We start from the raw sequence: 20,591 nt of genomic DNA, 5'->3' as shown, positions 1-20,591 counted from the left end.
TGCCCCTTGCGGGCAATCTGATCACCCACCCACACCAACAGATCGCCCGCAGGTCCGACATCAGATCACCTCCCAAGTGCAGTGTTTACATCTCTTCTCTCCTCTAAACACGCACTAATTACCCATCAATCACCCATCAATCACCCCCTATCACCACCTGTCACTGTTACCCATCAGATTAGACCCTAATCTGCCCCTTGCGGGCACCCAATCACCCGCCCACACGCTCAGATTGCCCTCAGACCCCCCCTTATCAATTCGCCAGTGCAATATTTACATCTGTTATTCCCTGTAATAACCCACTGATCACCTGTCAATCACCCATCAATCACCCCCTGTCACTGCCACCCATCAATCACCCCCTGTCACTGTCACCCATCAATCAGCCCCTAACCTGCCCCTTGCGGGCAATCTGATCACCCACCCACACCAACAGATCGCCCGCAGGTCCGACATCAGATCACCTCCCAAGTGCAGTGTTTACATCTCTTCTCTCCTCTAAACACCCACTAATTACCCATCAATCACCCCCTATCACCACCTGTCACTGTTACCCATCAGATTAGACCCTAATCTGCCCCTAGGGCACCCAATCACCCGCCCACACCTCAGAACGCTCTCAGACCCCAGCCCTGATCACCTCGCCAGTGCATTGCTTGCATCTATTTCCCCCCTCTAATCACACCTTGAGACACCCATCAATCACCTCCTGTCACCCCCTAGCACACCTACCCATCAGATCAGGCCCTAATTTGCCCCGTGTGGGCTCCTGATCACTCGGCCAAACCCTCAGATCCCCCTCAGACCTCCTTTCGATCACCTCCCCAGTGCATTGATTGCATCTATTTTCCCCTCTAACCGCCCCCTGAGACACCCATCAATCAACTCCTGTCACCCCCCTAGCACTCCTATCCATCAGATCAGGCCCAATACATCCTGTCATCTAAGAGGCCACCCTGCTTATGACCGGTTCCACAAAATTTGCCCCCTCATAGACCACCAGTCATCAAAATTTGCAGATGCTTATACCCCTGAACAGTCATTTTGAGAAATTTGGTTTCCAGACTACTCACAGTTTTGGGCCCGTAAAATGCCAGGGCAGTATAGGAACCCCACAAGTGACCGCATTTTAGAAAGAAGACACCCCAAGGTATTCTGTTAGGTGTATGATGAGTTCATAGAAGATTTTATTTTTTGTCAAAAGTTAGCGGAAATTGGATTTTTATTGTTTTTTTCACAAAGTGTCATTTTCCGCCAACTTGTGACAAAAAAAAATCTTCTATGAACTCACCATACTCCTAACAGAATACCTTGGGGTGTCTTCTTTCTAAAATGGGGTCACTTGTGGGGTTCCTATACTGCCCTGGCATTTTAGGGGCCCTAAACCGTGAGGAGTAGTCTAGAAAACAAATGCCTCAAAATGACCTGTGAATAGGACGTTGGGCCCCTTAGCGCACCTAGGCTGCAAAAAAGTGTCACACATGTGGTATCGCCGTACTCAGAAGAAGTAGTATAATGTGTTTTGGGGTGTATTTTTATACATACCCATGCTGGGTGGGAGAAATCTCTCTGTAAATGGACAATTGTGTGTAAAAAAAATCAAATAATTGTCATTTACAGAGATATTTCTCCCACCCAGCATCTGTATGTGTAAAAATACACCCCAAAACACATTATACTACTTCTCCTGAGTACGGCGATACCACATGTGTGGCACTTTTTTGCACCCTAACTGCGCTAAGGGGCCCAAAGTCCAATGATTACCTTTAGGATTTCACAGGTCATTTTGCGACATTTGGTTTCAAGACTACTCCTCACGGTTTAGGGCCCCTAAAATGCCAGGGCAGTATAGGAACCCCACAAATGACCCCATTTTAGAAAGAAGACACCCCAAGGTATTCCGTTAGGAGTACGGTGAGTTCATAGAAGATTTTATTTTTTGTCACAAGTTAGCGGAAAATGACACTTTGTGAAAAAAAACAATTAACATCAATTTCCGCTAACTTGTGACAAAAAAATAAAATCTTCTATGAACTCACCATACTCCTAACGGAATACCTCGGGGTGTCTTCTTTCTAAAATGGGGTAATTTGTGGGGTTCCTATACTGTCCTGGCATTTTAGGGGCCCTAAACCATGAGGAGTAGTCTTGAAACCAAATTTCTCAAAATGACCTGTGAAATCCTAAAGGTACTCATTGGACTTTGGGCCCCTTAGCGCAGTTAGGGTGCAAAAAAGTGCCACACATGTGGTATCGCCGTACTCAGGAGAAGTAGTATAATGTGTTTTGGGGTGTATTTTTCCACATACCCATGCTGAGTGGGAGAAATATCTCTATAAATAGACAATTGTGTGTAAAAAAAAATAAAAAATTGTCATTTACGGAGATATTTCTCCCACCCAGCATGGGTATGTGTAAAAATACACCCCAAAACACATTATACTACTTCTCCTGAGTACGGCAATACCACATGTGTGGCACTTTTTTGCAGCCTAACTGCGCTAAGGGGCCCAAAGTCCAATGAGCATCTTTAGGCTTTACAGGGGTGCTTACAATTAGGCACCCCCCAAAATGCCAGGACAGTGAACACACCCCACAAATTACCCCATTTTGGAAAGTAGACACTTCAAGGTATTCAGAGAGGAGCATAGTGAGTCCGTGGCAGATTTCATTTTTTTTTTGTCGCAAGTTAGAAGAAATGGAAACTTTTTTTTTTTTTGTCACAAAGTGTCATTTTCCGCTAACTTGTGACAAAAAATAAAATCTTCTATGAACTCACCATGCCTCTCACTGAATACTTTGGAATGTCTTCTTTCCAAAATGGGGTCATTTGGGGGGTATTTGTACTATCCTGGAATTTTAGCCCCTCATGAAACCTGACAGGTGCGCAGAAAAGTCAGAGATGCTTGAAAATGGGAAAATTCACTTTTGGCACCATAGTTTGTAAACGCTATAACTTTTACCCAATCCAATAAATATACACTGAATGGTTTTTTTTTTATCAAAGACATGTAGCAGAATAACTTTCACGCTCAAATGTATAGGAAATTTTACTTTATTTGAAAAATGTCAGCACAGAAAGTTAAAAAAGTCATTTTTTTGACAAAATCCATGTCTTTTTTGATGAATATAATAAAAAGTAAAACTCGCAGCAGCAATCAAATAGCACCAAAAGAAAGCTGTATTGTGACAAGAAAAGGAGGTAAAATTCATTTAGGTGGTAGGTTGAATGAGCGAGCAATAAACCGTGAAAGCTGCAGTGGTCTGAATGGAGAAAAAGGCTCTGGTCCTTAAGGGGCGAAAAGACTGTGGTCCTCAAGTGGTTAAGTGGTTAGAGTGGTCTAAAAGCCAGCATTTCTACTTTGCTCTAAAAGATTCCTCACAGCCTGAAAGCTACTATCCCAGAAAAAAATTCTAGCAGAACATCACTGAAATGGTTAAACAAAACACTTTTTCCTGCTATTCAGCTTCAAGTCCGTATCCAAACTGCAGATAACAATATATTTTTTACTTTTTAAAAACAAATGTATGAACACTTGATACCTGTAGATTGCTGCAAGACATTTGTGTCAAGCTATGCTTCACGTTTAAAAGCTGTTATAACTGGAAAAGGATGTTGTACTAAGTACTAAGAATGAATGTTACTTGGGGGTTGAAAAAAACTGATAATGATGTGAGCACAGAAAAGACATTTGTGGTTATTTCATTGTAAATATTATATTTGTCTGACTTACAAGTGCCTCTTTGATTTAATTGTAAACAAGATGACTGAAATGATCAAAATCAATGTCAAACTGGCTAAAACACTCAATTTCAGTGGGGGTTGAATAATTTTGAACACAACTGTATAATAAAAAGCATTTATAATAGAAAAATAATAAAATGCAATGCCAGGTTTCAGGGTAAGAAGAACTACACTTTGGAAACTTGTAATTTGTAAACAGACAATATTAGGTGTGCACAAAAGCAAATATGATAACTGTATGAGTAATAAAAAATAGGAAAACACATTTTTATTGAATGTTATGTCAGAGTTTCAGACCACTTTAAAATACTGTCTTCTGTCCTGAACCTTGATAATGGAGACCTTCTGGGGCCCCAAACCGATCAATGATGATTGGTGAGGTTTTGTATGTGACGATTGAACAATAGAACTGACCTGGCTTACAGTGGGGAACCTCATTTGAAGATTCGTTTTACACTAATTTTAAGCAACAGTATTTTGAGAGAATGACACAGGCTATCATTGCTTAAAGGGGTTCTTTCGCGAATGAGAAAAAAAAAACCAAGTGGTTTATGCATAACCTATTAAACATCCTTCTAAAATAGTGCAAAAAGTTTTTCAAAAAAATGAATGGTTTCCTCAATACTACATGTAATGTAATCAGTGACGGATGACGGGCTGGGAGGCTAATCCATTTGATAGGGGTGTTTTTTTTTTTTACTTGCATTTCACAAACCACACTCTTGCCTACCTAGTTTTCAGTTTTGTAAACCACTGCCATCAGGATTTGCAGTTAAAGCTGTTATAATAACTGCCGAGCTCAGGCTGAGCTCCTCGGCAAGTTATTTATTGTAGTTTCACAGACAGTACCCCTGCAGGAATAGCTCAAGCAGAAAGCCGAGCAGCGTTTCAGTGAGCACGTCATGTGTTTACTTCGTTGCCTGGCAACTTGACTCCAGCGTGTGTGCAGATAAGTTTCTATCCTCTGCAAGCGAGTCATCTTATCAGCTGCTGACAAACTCCAGCGTCTCTGCAGGAGTAATGTGTCTTCAGAGTGTGCCCCACTTATCTTTTAGATCATTGTTACACAGTCCTGCCAGGAGAAGATTTTTAGAGGCTTGTTTCTATTCTATCTGTTCTAGTAATAGTGACCTGACAAGGTAAATTTTATGATATATATATATTTAAAGTTTATGTAAATTGCAATACATTTTTAAATGGATGGCTATATATATATATATATATATATATATATATATATATATATATATATATATATATATATGTATATGTGTGTGTGTGTGTGTGTGTGTGTGTGTGTATATATGTATATACATGTATATATATATATATATATATATATATATATATATATATATATATATATATATATATATATGATATTTATATATAGATATGTATATGTGAATGTACGCGTGCCGGAACATGGGTTGTCGCGAACGTGTGCATGCACTTGAGTATTGCAAGAGGGTGTGTTGAATGGGAGGGTGCGTAAGGCACGCTTTGGGGGGGGGGGGGGGTACTGGTGTGGGATGATGTGTATGCTAAAGCCTAGCACCTGTTTATTAAAGGAAACATCAAGCAAAAATAACTCCCCATGATATACTTACCAGGGGCTTCCTCCAGCCCCTTGAAGCTGACATGTTCCACATCGTATCTCCGATCGCAGCTACCAGGCCGAACGGGAGGTCATCCTTACTGCGCCTGTGTTAAGCGCTGCTGTCAATCAAGTCCATGTTGTATGCAGCGTACTGCACAGGCACAGAACTACTGCACCTACGCAGTACACTGTGGACAACGTGGACTTGACTGACAGCGGAGCTCACGCAGGTGCAGTAGAGGAGGTTGGCCTTTGCACATGGCAGTGGCAGCTGCATTTGGAGATGCGGCGTGGGGCATGTCGGCTTCAAGGGGCTGGAGGAAGCCCCTGGTAAATATATCATGGGGAGTTAATTTTGCTTGATGTTTCCTTTAATAAACAGGCACTAGGCTTTAGCATACACATCATCCCACACCAGTCCACCCCCCCCCCCCCAAAGCGTGCCTTACGCACCCTCCCATTCAACACACCCTCTTGCAATACTCACATGCATGCACATGTTCGCAACAACCCACGTTCCGGCACATGTACATTCATATATACATAACTATATATAAATATATACATATTTATATATTTATGTGTATATATAGAACCATCTTTTTAAAAATGTATTGCAATTTATATAAATTTAAAAAAATATATATAATTGACATAAAATTTACCTTGTCAGGTCACTATTACTAAAACAGAAACAAGCCTCTAAAAACCTTCTCCTTGCAGCTAAAAGCAGATGGCATGACGCACATGACTGTGTAACAATGAACTCTAGTTCTAAAACAAGATAAGGGGGGCACACTCAGGGGAGGACTGGGACCATTTGGCCTGGGGGGAAAACAAATCCTAGAGGCCTTTTCAGGTCATGGTAGCCCCATTTATGTACACACACACACACACTTTCTCATATAGGATACACAAGACTATTCTTTACCTCAAAAAATAATATTATGTGATTAGGCCACAGAGCTGGACTGTGAGGCAATATCCCTTTGGAAAACACTACGCTTTCACAGATTGGGAGGGAAGGGGGGGGGGGGGGGGGAGAGTGCTTGATATTAGTTACAGGGGGTGGGTAGGTTTTTGGTTTGGGTATAAAATACAAAATGAAAGCACTAATCAGCATCACATTTTAGATTAATTTAGTTGCTTTTGAAGCATGCCCCCCCCCCTCCCACAACCTCTTCTGCCAACTCCAGTTGTATCCAGGCGGTGACCCCCTCTCCTCCATTCTCTCTGTGTCTCCCTGCTCCTCCTGTGCTTGGAAGGATGATGTGGTGGCTGGCTGCGTGCAGCTAGGATCTTCCAGAGCTGGATTAACACCATACAGAGCAATGAATTTGGGCCTCACCACAGCCTCCCAGTTTATCGGTTAAAAGGGTGCTCAGACAAGTAAGAAGATTTCAGTCCAATGAGAAGTGGAAGCCCACAATTCATCATACTGCCGCAAAGGCAATCTGTCTTTTAACTCTAGGCGACATTACCAATACTGGAAAGCGATGTGGTCTCATATACCAGAATTGAATAGACATTATACCACTAAATACAATATTTAAGTAGCCATTTGCCCTAAGAAAAAAAATATAGCCAGGTCATGTGTCTCCTTTATACAAAAATTAAGTAGCCATGTTCCTCCAGATACAACAGCTAGGTAGCCATGAGCCACCAGATAAAATATGAAAGTAGTCATGTGCCCCTGGATATCACTATTAGGTAACCAGATGTGCCTCCAGCCTCCCAGTTTGCAGTACTGGGTATCCTGTGGTTGCCCCAGATAGCAGTATTAGGAAGCCTTGAATGATCACCCTTACCAAATAATATTGGGTAGCTACTTGTGCCCCTGCCTAGATAAATTATCACAATCAATTGCAATTTTGCAAACCAATTTTCCAAACATGTTTTTAAAACTACCGATATAGTGCGATTTTGCAGATTTCCTTCATGTGTAATCCCTCAGAAAATTCTGCATGCTGCAGTGGGATCAATGTCATAGGGTTTATAGTACATTGTACTAGAGCTTTAATGACCGCTGGCTAATTGCCAGTGATCAGCAACCTTCCCGTTAGAGTGAACTAGCTCTTACATTAATCTCACCCCTTCCTCTGCCTAACTCCCACCCCTCTCCTCTGCCTAACACTAACTCCCGCCCCTGTCATCTGCCTAATACTACCCCCCCCCCCCCCCACCTCTGTCTAAAGGTTTCCATTAACCCTCCTGGCGGTTTGTCAAAATCCGCCAGGGGGCAGCAAATACGAGGTCTCGCTACATGATAGCCGCTGCTGAGCGGCATCCCCCCAGCCCCTCCGATCGCCGCCGGCGATCGGAGATCAGGAGATCCCGTTCAAAGAATGGGATCTCCTGGAGGGCTTCCCCCGTCGCCATGGCGACGGGGCGGGATGATGTCACCGACGTCGTGACGTCAAAGGGGACTCCGATCCACCCCACGGCGCTGCCTGGCACTGATTGGCCAGGCAGCGCACGGGGTCTAGGGGGGGGGGGGGGGGCGGCTGCGGCGACGCGTATAGCGGCGGATCGGCGGGTAGCGGCGGCGATCGGGCACTGCACGCAGCTAGCAAAGTGCTAGCTGCGTGCAGCAAAAAAAAAATTATGCAAATCGGCCCAGCGGGGCCTGAGCGGTGCCTCCCGGCGGCATAGCCCGTGCTCAGCACGGGCTTACCGCCAGGGAGGTTAATGGTACCGTGTTTTCATCAGATGCGATCTTTCGATGCAATTTTTACAATCAAAAGTAATTGAAAGGTAATTATCAATTGTTCTCATGAACAGGTTGATTAGGGCATTTTCTCTCTTCCAATTCGATCATAAAATCCAACATTCGGATCGACAACATTTTCTGGTCTAATGGACGATAGAATCGTTTTACAATTTGATCTTAAAAACATCCAAGATCGCATCTGATGAAAAAAATTGTACCATTAATGGCCACCTTTACACTAATCTTCCCTCTCCTTTTCCCATCACTAACCTACCATCTCCTCTGCCTAATAGTTGCCTATAACTATCCAATCTGGTGGAAAATTGATTGTTTCTGATTGCTGCTATGCTTGATCATGCACACTAGCGAACAAAAACGCACTGGCCAATCTGATCAGAATAGTGGGATTGATATATTTTTCTGATCAATCCCATTAATCTGATCAGCCTGCACTGTTTTGTTTATTAGTGTGCACGGTCGATCATTTCTAATCGATAATAGTGATTATATAATTATAAAACTCCCCGATACATAAAATTGCACAGCATGTACAATCCCCATAAACTACCAACAGGTACAGGCAATGTATGGTGGGCGACGTGTACATTAAAATGTGCAGTAAATGCACAACGTTAATAAAAGTGTGACTCTCCCTTTAGTTAAGTACACACATGCAAGAATTTTCTCCCTTTGGGGATTGGGAAACAATCCTTCGGGCGTCAATTTGGGCATTGATGCTGTAAAGACACATCCTGAGCCTTGAGGCTAGCGATGTGTTTTGTTGCTATGGAGGTGGGCAGAAGGACAGTGTTTGTGAACGATTGAGTGGCTCCAATCAGTTGCTGGGGGGATGGGGGGATAGCATTGTGATTGGTAATGCTCGGGCATCAGCAATATCCATCATCAGCCTCTGTACACACATGATAATGGTTACTGCATGTGTGTGCGTAGCTTTACTGTGTGTCAAGTACATAGGACCTAACAGAGAGTGAGTGAGTAAGTGAGCGTATGTTTGTATAGAGTGTGTATATGTAGTGTGTTTGTAGAGTCTGTGTACACCTTACAAGCTGCCAGCTTCTGTTTTTCAAACACATCCCTGCTGTTTCTGGAAACCTGGCTGGAGAGTTTTAGGGCTGGTTCACATTAGCGTTTTTTTCCGCAATGTAAGCGGAACGTATACTGTACAAACAGACGGATGTGAATGGATCCAATGTTAACCTATGGATCCATTCACATCTGTCCGTTGGTGCAGATACGTTCCGTACATTCCGGCCCCCAAAATTGCAGCAGGCCCTAATTTTCCAGACCATTCTGCCCTGCGGAACGTAGTCGGAAAAAAAATGCAGCAGCATTGCGGGCAATGGGAAACGGAAAGTTTCTTCACACTAGTGAAGAAGCGGACCGTTCCACGGGGGATGGGGGCATGTGCCGATGGGAACCTGAGCGACGGGAGGGTGCAGTAGCCGGGCGGGTGGGCTAGGGATTCTTTACACATACCTAGTCTTGCGCAGCAACCGGCGGTAGAAGCTTCCATCTTCTTCCGGGTCATGTGACTACATGACGCGTCATGTGACTAGTCACATGACGCGCTGTGTAATTATAGCGGAAGGAGAGGAACCCTCTACCGCCGGCTGCTGCTCAAGATAAGGTATGTATTTGCTCAGTGAAAACGGATCCGATCAATCATTGATCAGATCCGTTTTCACAATGTGAATGGCCACTCCGCGGGCCATCCGGATCCGGTGATGTGGACCCCGGATCCACTCACCAGATCCGGTTTGGCCCAAAATGCAAATGTGAACCGACCCTTACTGACTTCTGCCAACCACTGTGTAGCAGATAGCAAATCGCCTCCAGCCCTCTTCTCACACATTGCTTTATCTTCAGCAGCCCTCTCACTATTCCATCTTTATCAGAGGGGGAGTGGGATTGAGACAGGCCTGGCCAGAATAAGCACATGCCACTGCAGGCCCGGGTCAAGTCTTCAGGTCAGGCAGAGACTGCATGCTGAGCTTTGTGTTATCTCTGCTGCAGGGAGATCACTATCTGTGCTGTGATCTCCTTACCATTCCATGCAGACATTGTGATTGCTCAAGTCACTGTAGCCAATACAGCAGTCACACAAGAGGAATCTGCAAGCACGCAAGGCCTGTAGAGGGAGCCTGAAAGTCTGATCAATTGCAGCCAGCCAATAGCGAAAGAGCCCTGACTCATGAGTAGCAACAGCCACGATACTCTTTGCTGGGTCCTGTGTCTGTGAAACTACAATAAATAACTGCCGAGGAGCTCAGCCTGAGGTCGGCAGTTATTATAACAGCTTTAACTGCAACTCCTAATGGCAATGGATTACACAACCGAAAACTAGCTAGGCAGGAGTTCTGTTTGAGAAATGCAAGTAAAAAAAAAACACCCCTATCAAATGGATTAGCCTCCCAGCCCGTCATCGGTCACTATTTACATTACATGTTGTATTGAGGAAACCATTCATTTTTTTGAAAAAGTTTTTACACTATTTTAGAAGGATGTTTAATAGTTTATGCATAAACCACTTTTCATTTTTTTCATCATTCGCGAAAGAACCCCTTTAACTCTTTATCTGAAAAGGATAGAAGCAGAAAGACAAGACACAGAACATTTATATTGTGCTTTTCTCCTGGCGTACTCAAAAGCACCAGAGCTGCAGCCAATAGGGTGTGCTCAGTAGGCACTAGTAGTGTTAGGGAGTCATCGCCCAAGGTCTCCTTACTGCATGGCTGCTGGCTTACTTAACAGGAAGAGACAAGATTCGACCCCTGTGTCGGGGCAGAGCCCTAACTCAGTACACTATCCAGCCACTGCTAGATTAATATGTAAGCCACACAGGGCATCAGGTCTGTAAGAGTTGATGCACCACTATTGCATATATGATCAATTTTTAGTGAGAGTTAAATTCTATTTGACCTTACCAGACTTTCCAATGTATGCAATTTATGGAGATTCCTGTCTTAACAGCATTAAGCATTTTATTGTACGTATGCTTGGGTAGTGATTGAAAAGTGGGACTTACGGAAAAATATAAACAAAAATATATAACTAATATTTGTTTAAAGGGGAAAAAAAGTCAGCCCGAAACCTCCTGCCCCAACCCCCATCAGCAACTCCTTAAAGAGACACTGAAGCGGAAAAAAAAATATGATATAATGAATTAGTTGTGTAGTACGGATAATTACTAGAATATTAGAAGCAAAGAAAATATTCTCATATTTTTATTTTCAGTTATATAGTGTTTTTATAACAATGCATCATTCTCTAATATTTGCAGTTTACACACTACTCAGCATTCTAAATGATTTTTACAGAGCAGGCTGTGAAATTTTGACCTGTCCTCTGCAGAAGAAAAAACAATACAGTGACAGTTGAGATAACAACCTTCAGAAAACAGAGCTCTCTTCGACTTTGAAAGTCTTGGAGCTCAATGGCTTATTTGCATAGATAACAACTGGAGTTTCTTAACTCTTCCTGTACTGGAAACAATATTAGACTTATGTCTCTGCTCCTAATGTTTTATTTCTTAGCTGTACTACACATACAAATCATTATACCTTCTTTTTGTTTCGCTTCATTGTCTCTTTAACCACCATACAGGCAGATTAGTGGGGTGTCTGGCAAAGCCTCTTCCCTTTTAAAGCACCTTTATGCACACTGTTAAAGACACCGAGTTCAAAGGGACTAGTTCTCAGACTCTCAAATTTAATTTTGCCTGAAAAAGCAGGTTTAGGCCTCCTTCACATTGGGTGCGATGAAAAACGTGTAAATTCGCTTGATAAAAACGCATGCACTTCTGCGCGCTTTAGTGCGCATTTCAGTGCGTTGTGGTGCGCTTTTTTAAGCATGTTTTGCTTCTAGTAGCAGTAGCAGTTGTCAATAAAGCTTTGTTTTCATATGTACGGTATATACTCGCAAGCAAGCCGACCTGCATATAAGCCGACCCCCCAACTTTTACCTGAAAAAACAGGAAAAAATTATTGACCCTCATATAAGCCGGGGGTAGGAAATGCTGGCCGCGTGATCCCCCCAGTGTGTCCCAGTATAGCTAGTATAGTGCCCTGTATAGCTAGTATAGTGCCCAGTATAGCTAGTATAGTGCCCCAGTATAGCTAGTATAGTGCCCCAGTATAGCTAGTATAGTGCCCAGTATAGCTAGTATAGTGCTCAGCATAGCTAGTATAGTGCCCAGTATAGCTAGTATAGTGCTCAGTATAGCTAGTATAGTGCTCAGCATAGCTAGTATAGTGCCCTGTATGGGTAGGTAGTGCCCCAATATAGCTAGTATAGTGCCCAGTATAGCTAGTATAGTGCCCATATAGTGCCCAGTATAGCTAGTATAGTGCCCAGTATAGGTAGGCAGTGCACAGTATAGCTAGTATAGTGCCCAGTATGGGTAGGTAGTGCCAAGTATAGCTAGTATAGTGCCCAGTATGGGTAGGTAGTGTCCTAGTATAGCTAGTATAGTGCCCATATAGTGCCCAGTATAGCTAGTATAGTGCCCAGTATAGCTAGTATAGTGCCCATATAGTGCCCAGTGTAGCTAGTATAGTGCCCATATAGTGCCCAGTATAGCTAGTACAGTGCCCCCACCTAACCCCCCCCCCCCCCCCCACGCGCTATCACCTGAGCCGGCGCCGCATCTTCTATTATTTCCGTTCTCCGCTCGTAAAGTCATTCACAGCAGCGCGCCCCACGGCGGCTGCTGTGAAGATGAGGCAGGAGCCATAGAGAGAGAGCGGTTCCCATAGCTACAGGAAGCCGCTCTCTCTCTACGGCTTCCTGCTTCATCATCACAGCAGCCACCGTGGGGCGCGCTGCTGTGAATTACTTTACGAGCGGAGAGGGGAATAATAGAAGATGCGGCGCCGGCTCAGGTAATAGCGGCGGGCGTAGGGGGGAGCAGGGGGGGGGGGGGCGGACCACAGGTGACTCGCAAGCAAGCTAACCCCTCAACTTTTGACCCCCTTTTTGGGAGTCAAAAATTCGGCTTGCTTGCGAGTATATACGGTAAATGTATTTTCCAAATAGGGGTAAAAATCACATGCGCTTGTATGCGCTAAAAAAGCGTACCCATTCACTTGCATTGATGTGCGTTTTAGAGCTCAACGCACAGAAATGCATGCAACACTACGTTTTTGTAACGCAGCTCAGCACAGTGCATAGATGTGAACCAGGCACATTTAATTGGGATTGGAAAATCAATACCTTGCAGAATGCACACAGCAATGCGCTGTGAAAAGCGCACAGAAACAGCCCTGATGTGAACGAAGCCTAAGGGTTAAGAGCAGTGTAGCTAGACAGATGAAAAAAATACTGCTAATTTTGTATTCTTATTCAACTGTATGTTTTGAATGACATTTATAACATTTCTTTGCTTTTCAGGATTTTTTATGGCTAAGCATAATGTTTCAGAAAATTATAGATGTGTCTGTCGTGGAAAAGAGACAGGATAAATGCACTGCAAGAAACAGAATACGGTTTGAAGTAAGTTAAATGTAAAATAATAATAAAAAATATTCACTTATCTATAGTGGAAATATAGAAAGTCCAGTAATTCAGCTACCCCCTTCTGTGGCGCCATAGATGCATGGGATGGGATTATGCTTTAAAGATAACCCGAGGCGGGGTTCTAACAACAAAATCCCCATACAGAGGCTGGGTCTGCCTATAAAGCCCAGCCTCTGTTGCTATTTAGATTCCCCCTAAATCCCCCCTGCGCTCAGCGAGACCCGATAAATCACAGCCGCGCGGTGCTGGCTGTGTTTACCTCCTCCTGTCAGTCTCGGCTGCTCCCCCGCCTCCTGCATCGCTCCGGTTCCGCCCACATCCCTTCCCTCCAATCAGCGGGGAGGGAAGGGACGTGGGCGGGGACTGGAGCGATGCAGGAGGCGGGGGAGCGGCGAGACTGGCATTATGGAGGTAAATAAAGCCCGCTGTGACACGATCTGTGTCGGCCGCGTGGCTCTGAAGTATCGGGTCTCGCTGAGAGCAAGGGGGATTTAGGGGGAATCTAAATAGCAACAGAGGCTGGGCTCTATAGGCAGACTCAGTCTCTGTATGGGGATTTTGTTGTTAGAACCCCGCCTCGGGTTCTCTTTAATGTCCCACTTCCATTAGATGTCTATTGCCAGTTTAAAATTATGCAAACACAGTACAGGTAAAAAACAAGATAAAAAGGAGCACTCTATGGTGCATTAACGTTTTATTACTGTAAAAAAGGATAAAAGATTGCACTTACAAGATGTAAATGCCGTTCAAAGCGTATCAGCCGACATTGGGGTTGCAAGAGATCCTTTCTCCCCTCTCCTCTCTCCGAATCCCGTAGCTGTGGCCAATAGCAGGGGTGTCAAGATGTTTAACAGACCTTCGGGGTGGGGTGGAATACAAAGGACCTCATTCACCTGCAGCATCATGCAGCATCATGACGCTTTTTGGCGTTCATACGTCTTCATCAGATCATCTGTTATACATCTTGACACCCCTGCTATTGGCCACAGCTACGGGATTCGGGTAGAGGAGAGGGGAGAAAGGATCTCTTGCAACCCCAATGTCGGTTGATACGCTTTGAAAGACATTTACATCTTGTAAGTGCAATATTTTATTCTTTTTTACAGTAATAAAACGTTAATGCACCATAGAGTGCTCCTTTTTTCTTGTTTTTTAGTTTTACTTGTCCCATGAGTCGTGGAGCTTGCTAATTGGTGTAAACCACTGGAGCATTACCTCCTGGATCCTTCGCTCAGTTGGAGCGCTGTCATATGTTTTGGAAGTAAACATAGTACAGGGTATAAGTAAGGTGGGGATGATAGTACAAATGTACATAGTCTATATATTTATACAATAGAAAATGTCAGTAACAGATTTTTGTAGCATGCAGTTTTACAGTGGGATGCAAAAGTTTGGGCAACCTTGTTAATCGTCATGATTTTCCTGTATAAATTATTGGTTGTTACGATAAAAATTTCAGTTAAATATATCATATAGGAAAGACACACAGAGATATTTGAGAAGTGAAATGAAGTTTATTGGATTTACAGAAAGTGTGCAATAATTGTTTAAACAAAATTAGGCAGGTGCATAAATTTGGGCACCACAAAAAAGAAATGAAATCAATATTTAGTAGATCCTCCTTTTGCAGAAATTACAGCCTCTAAGCGCTTCCTGTAGGTTCAGATGACAGTCTGGAGTCTGATTGAAGGTATTTTGGACTGTTCCTCATTACAAAACATCTCTAGTTTATTGAGGTTTGATGGCTTCCGAGCATGGACAGGGCTCTTTAACTTACACCACAGATTTTCAATTATATTTAGGTCTGAGGACTGAGATGGGCATTCCAGAACGTTATACTTGTTCCTCTGCTTGAATGCCTTAGTGGATTTTGAGGAGTGTTAAGGGTTGTTGTCTTGCCTTGCCTTGCCTTGTTATGCCCAAATAACTCAATTTTAGTTTCATCAGTCCACAGCACCTTATTCCAAAATGAAGCTGGCTTGTCCAAATCTGCTTTAGCATACCTCAAGTGGCTCTGTTTTTGCTGTGGGTGGAGAAAAGGCTTCCTCTGCATCACTCTCGCATACAGCATCTCCTTGTGTAAAGTGTGCTGAATGGTTGAATGATGCACAGTGACTCCATCTGGATTCTGCAGCAAGATGATGTTGTAGGTCTTTGGTGCTGGTCTGTTGATTGATTCTAACTGTTCTTACCATGCGTTGGTTCCGATTATCCGAGATTTTTATTGGTCCGCCACTTTGCGTCTTAAGCCCAATCTACACGATACGATTCTTTGTGCGATTCGATTACGATTCTATTTACAATCCGATTAAATCCGACATGTCCGATTGGGATTCAATTCGATTAAATTCGATTTACCATTACAAAACAATGGCAAATTGAATTGAATCGAATCGAATCCCAATTGGACATGTCGAATTTAATCAGATCGTAAATAGAATCGTAATCGAATTGCACAAAGAATCGTATTGTGTAGATGGGGCTTTAACTTGTGCTGAGACTGTGGTCTTCCATTTCCTCAATATGTTCCTAACTGTGGAAACAGACAGCTGAAATCTCTGAGACAGCTTTCTGTATCCTTCACCTAAACCATGATGGTGAACAACCTTTGTCTTAAGGTCATCTGAGAGTTGTTTTGAGACCCCCATGTTGCTACTCTTCAGAGAATATTAAAAGAGGGGGGGAACTTATAATTGGATTAACCTATGTATGTAGGTCAGGAGTCACTGAGTTTACCAAGCCAATTTGAGTTCCAATAATTCGTTCTAAAGGTTTTGGAATCAATAAAATGACAACAGTGCCCAAATGTATGCACCTGTCTAATTTTATTTAAACAATTATTGCACACACTTTCTGTAAATCCAATAAACTTCATTTCACTTCTCAAATAGCACTGTGTGTGTCTCCTATATGATATATTTAAATGACATTTTTTATCGTAACAACCAATGATTTATACAGGAAAATCATGATGATTAACATGGTTGCCCAAACTTTCGCATCCCACTGTAAAACTGTATGCTACAAAAATCTGTTACTGACATTTTCTATTGCGTATATATATAGACTATGGACATTTGTACTATCATCCCCACCTTACTTATACCCTGTACTATGTTTACTTCCCAAAAATATGACAGTGCTCCAACTGAGTGAAGGATCCAGGAGGTAATGCAACAGTGGTTTACACCAATTAGCAAGCTCTACAACTCGGACAAGTAAAACTAATTTATCGTAACAACTAACGATTTATACAGGAAAATCATGACTATTAACAAGGTTGCCCAAACTTTCGCATCCCACTGTATGTTAGGTGCACCCCCTCACTGCGGTCTCTGCAGCTTATTTTATGGCTTAGAATCTGCTGGCTCTTCTGCAGTTGGCACACTCTTGAGCCACTAGATGGCAGTGTTTCAGAGATATGAATATGCCTTTCCATATAAAGTACAGTGGAACCTTGGTTTGCGAGCATAATTTGTTTCGGAATATGCTTGTAATCAAAACATCAAAGAGAATTTCCCCATAAGGATTAATGGAAACTCAGATGATTCGTCCCACAATGTAAAAACATTTATAGAAAAACATTTAATACAAAGTACTGTATGTACTGTATAAAGTAAAAATGAGACCTTCACTATAACAAGCAGAATTATTGCTATCTGTTGGCTTACACCAACCTTTTTTTGTGTGTGTTAACAAGAAACATATCCAATGACAGACGCTTTTTTACTACTTTTGAGGAGTTCATGGAAAGGTGACCTTGTACAGTCCCAAAACGCAGACATCAAACCAACAAACGTTGATTCCAGTGATACCTTTAATGACTAACTGTACATGGTTCATTGCAGGCTTTCAAAACGTTAAGTTTCTTCTTCAGGCATTATACAGCACTGGATCAGAACCGTTCACAGTTCTGTATAATGGCTGAAGAAGAAACTGAACATTTTGAAAGCTTGCAATAAACCGTGTACAGTTAGTCATTAAAGGTATCACTGGAATCAACGTTTGTTGGTTTGATGTCTGTATTTCTGCTCCTTGACTAACACCAGACCACACTTTACTTGTACCGTCCCTACACTCAGATTAAATACAATTAAGTACAATTCAACGGCATCAAAAGGAGAAAAACTGTTCAAACATGATTTGTGGTTGCTAGGGGTAACCACATTTATGGCACCAGCATAAGAACTGCATTAGTAACTTGACATTCACACAGCAGCAGCAGACATTGGAGGGAGATCACAGACGTCTTCAAACACCTACAGAGATTTATTTGGCAAACTCAGCAGGAATACGGGTGCATACATCATTATCAGCAATCTTCGTTACCTCAGAAAAGCACGGATATGAATATTATCTTGGCGTTGCATTGCTCTTGAGTCAGCCCTAGTGACTAACTCAGGTCCATCTTAAGAACAGCCTCTAAGCTACGTTACCCTAAGAAAAAGACTGCAGCATATGTAGAAAGTTAAAGTGAACCTAAAGTCACGCGAAAAAAATGAGATTAACTCACCTGGGGCTTCCCTCAGCCCCCTGCAGACGATCGGTGCCCTCGCAGCTCCGCTCCGATGTCCCAGGACCCGCCGGCGAGCACTTCCGGTTTGGCCGTCACCGGCCGACAGGCATGGGAACGCGAGTGATTGTTCGCGTTCCCAGCCTGTATATCGCCCCCTATGCTGCTATTGCGGCCTCCTGGCGGGGGAGCAGCTGAGACTGACACTACAGATGTAAATACAGCCTCACAGCACGGCTGTGATTTATGAGGGATTGCAGAGTGCAGGGGGACCTTAGTGGGGTTTGAGATAGCAACAGAGGCTGGGCTGTATAGGCAGATCCAGCCTCTGTATACAGATAACATTCTTTAAACACACCTCGGGTTCTCTTTAATGGTTGTTAAAGGGACTCCGAGCAATGCAGAAACTATGGAAAGATGCATACCATTTTGAAGCTCTCTTTCTCCTCTTTCCAACAATATATAAACCGCCACCCTACGCCTTTTAGTTTTCGCTATTTTCGTGATCGAAATTGCGGCAAACGTGTTTTTGATCGTGAAAATAGTGAAACCTAAAAGTTGTAGGGCGGCGGGTTACATATAGTTGGAAAGAGGAGAAAGAGAGCTTCAAAATGGTAGGCATCTTTCCATAGTTTCTGCACTGCTCGGAGTACCTTTAAAGTTAAATGGGGCTTGTGCAATTTCTCTCAACCTTTTTCATATTTGATGCAGACATTTCAGAGAGATTTCCTTTGCTAAGGTCAGTCACATGACTCAGAAAACAATTCAGTTCACTGGGGGAAGCAGTCTATGATGCTGTAAGTCTGCATTTAATTGTGCTGAGCGCATTACAGGAAGTGTGCTGTAGAGTGATCCAGGCAATCTCTCCCAATAGGAAATAGCACCACAGGTTGCAGGGAAATACTGTTACAGCTTCCTTTAAAGAAATAGGGAATATACAGCAAGAGCTGTTCCATGCAGTTATCTTTTAATGAAAGTTCAGCGCCATAACTCTATACCCAACCTGAGCCTAATGCTGGGCATACACGGCAGTGTACTTTCTTATCAATCGAGCCACTGATGGCTCGATTGATAATATCCGACAGGTCCGATGACCTGCCAGATAGATTTTCCGCTCGATATCCGCCGGCGGACAATAGTGGGGAATCGAGCGGCTGATAAGGAGCGCCGGCGGGGACGAGTGGGAATCGATCCACGCGCACGAGCGGGATTGCGGCGGGAGTCGATCCGGCGGCTAATCGGCCGCCGGATCAACCCGTGTATGCCCAGCATAAGGTCACATAAATGCAGTTCTAATCTTGTTAGACTAATCTTGTTTCCAACCACAGAAACCAACTTACTGGCTCCTGCATGGCCACTGGTAATCGGGATTGTGAAGTCAAAAGTCTGATTGCAAACGTAAAAAGAGGCCATACCATTGCTTGGGTTAATCTTGGCTACTACAAGAAAGGGGTAAGTAAATCATTTCTTTCAACTTCATCCTTTATTCTCTCTTAAAGGGATACTGTAGGGGGGTCGGGGAAAATGAGTTGAAGTTACCCGGGGCTTCTAACGGACCCCTGCAGACATCCTGTGCCCGTGCAGCAGCTCACTGATGCTCCGGCCCCGCCTCCGGTTCACTTCTGGAATTTCTGACTTTAAAGTCAGAAAACCACTGCGCTTGCATTGCCGTGTCCTCGTTCCCGCTGATGGCACCAGGAGCATACTGCGCAGACCAAAGACCATACTGGGCTTGTGCAATACACTCCTGGTGACATCAGCGGGAGCGAGGATGCAGCTGCGCAGGCACAGTGGTTTTCAGACTTTAAAGTCTGAAATTCCAGAAGTGAACCGGAGGCGGGGCCGGAGCATCGGGGAGTGGCTGCGCGGGTACAGGATGTCTGCGGGGGACCATTAGAAGCTCTGGGTAAGTTCAACTTATTTTCCCCCGACCCCCCTACAGTATCCCTTTAAGGTGGCCACACACGATACAACAAAATGATCCAATTTTACAGCAATTCAAAAAAACGATCGGATCTCCTGAAAAAATTGAAAGCTTTTTTTTTCATTCGACTGAAAAATCCGATAAGATTTCCCGTTTTCTTCGATTTTTATCGTTCCGGAATGCCAGATATTTTTCTTCAAGCTTTCTAAAGATTGTATGGTGTGTGTTAAGGTGGCCACACACGATACAATAAAATGATCCGATTTTACGGCAATTCGATAAAAGCGATCGAATCTCCCGAAAAAAATCAAAAGCTTTAATTTCATTTGACTGAAAAATTTGATCGGATTTCCCGTTTTCTTTGATTTTTATCGATCTGGAATGCCAGATATTTTGCTTCAAGCTTTCTAAACATTGTATGGTGTGTGGTAGATTGCCAATTTATTAATATACACACCCTAGCAATTTTCTCAGAGTTTCCAATCATTTTTATCATAATTGGGGAAAATAATTTAACATAGGTGTGTGGTACATTGGTCATATTTTTGAAATGTTACAATCAGT

The 20,591-nt window shown here is 43.2% G+C and overlaps 1 protein-coding gene across 5 annotated transcripts in view; it reads left to right on the top strand.

Moving 5' to 3' along the window:
- SSC4D (scavenger receptor cysteine rich family member with 4 domains) overlaps window positions 1-20,591 on the top strand; it is a 198,904-nt gene that overhangs the window by 116,746 nt on the left and 61,567 nt on the right. For 3 of the 5 annotated variants that reach the window (XM_068268683.1, XM_068268679.1, XM_068268680.1), the window contains 2 exons: window positions 13,465-13,566; window positions 19,432-19,555. The gene's annotated coding sequence lies outside the window, so the exon portion shown is untranslated. Of the gene's footprint in view, window positions 1-4,595; window positions 4,637-6,594; window positions 6,735-13,464; window positions 13,567-19,431; window positions 19,556-20,591 lie in introns of those variants that run through there. The other 2 variants (XM_068268682.1, XM_068268681.1) reach the window with 2 other exon arrangements.

This window comes from Hyperolius riggenbachi, chromosome 2 (genome assembly GCF_040937935.1).
Source record: "Hyperolius riggenbachi isolate aHypRig1 chromosome 2, aHypRig1.pri, whole genome shotgun sequence".
NCBI classification, from domain to species: domain Eukaryota; kingdom Metazoa; phylum Chordata; class Amphibia; order Anura; family Hyperoliidae; genus Hyperolius; species Hyperolius riggenbachi.
Note: the sequence above shows the minus strand (reverse complement) of the source record. Positions and strands in the feature narration are given on the sequence as shown.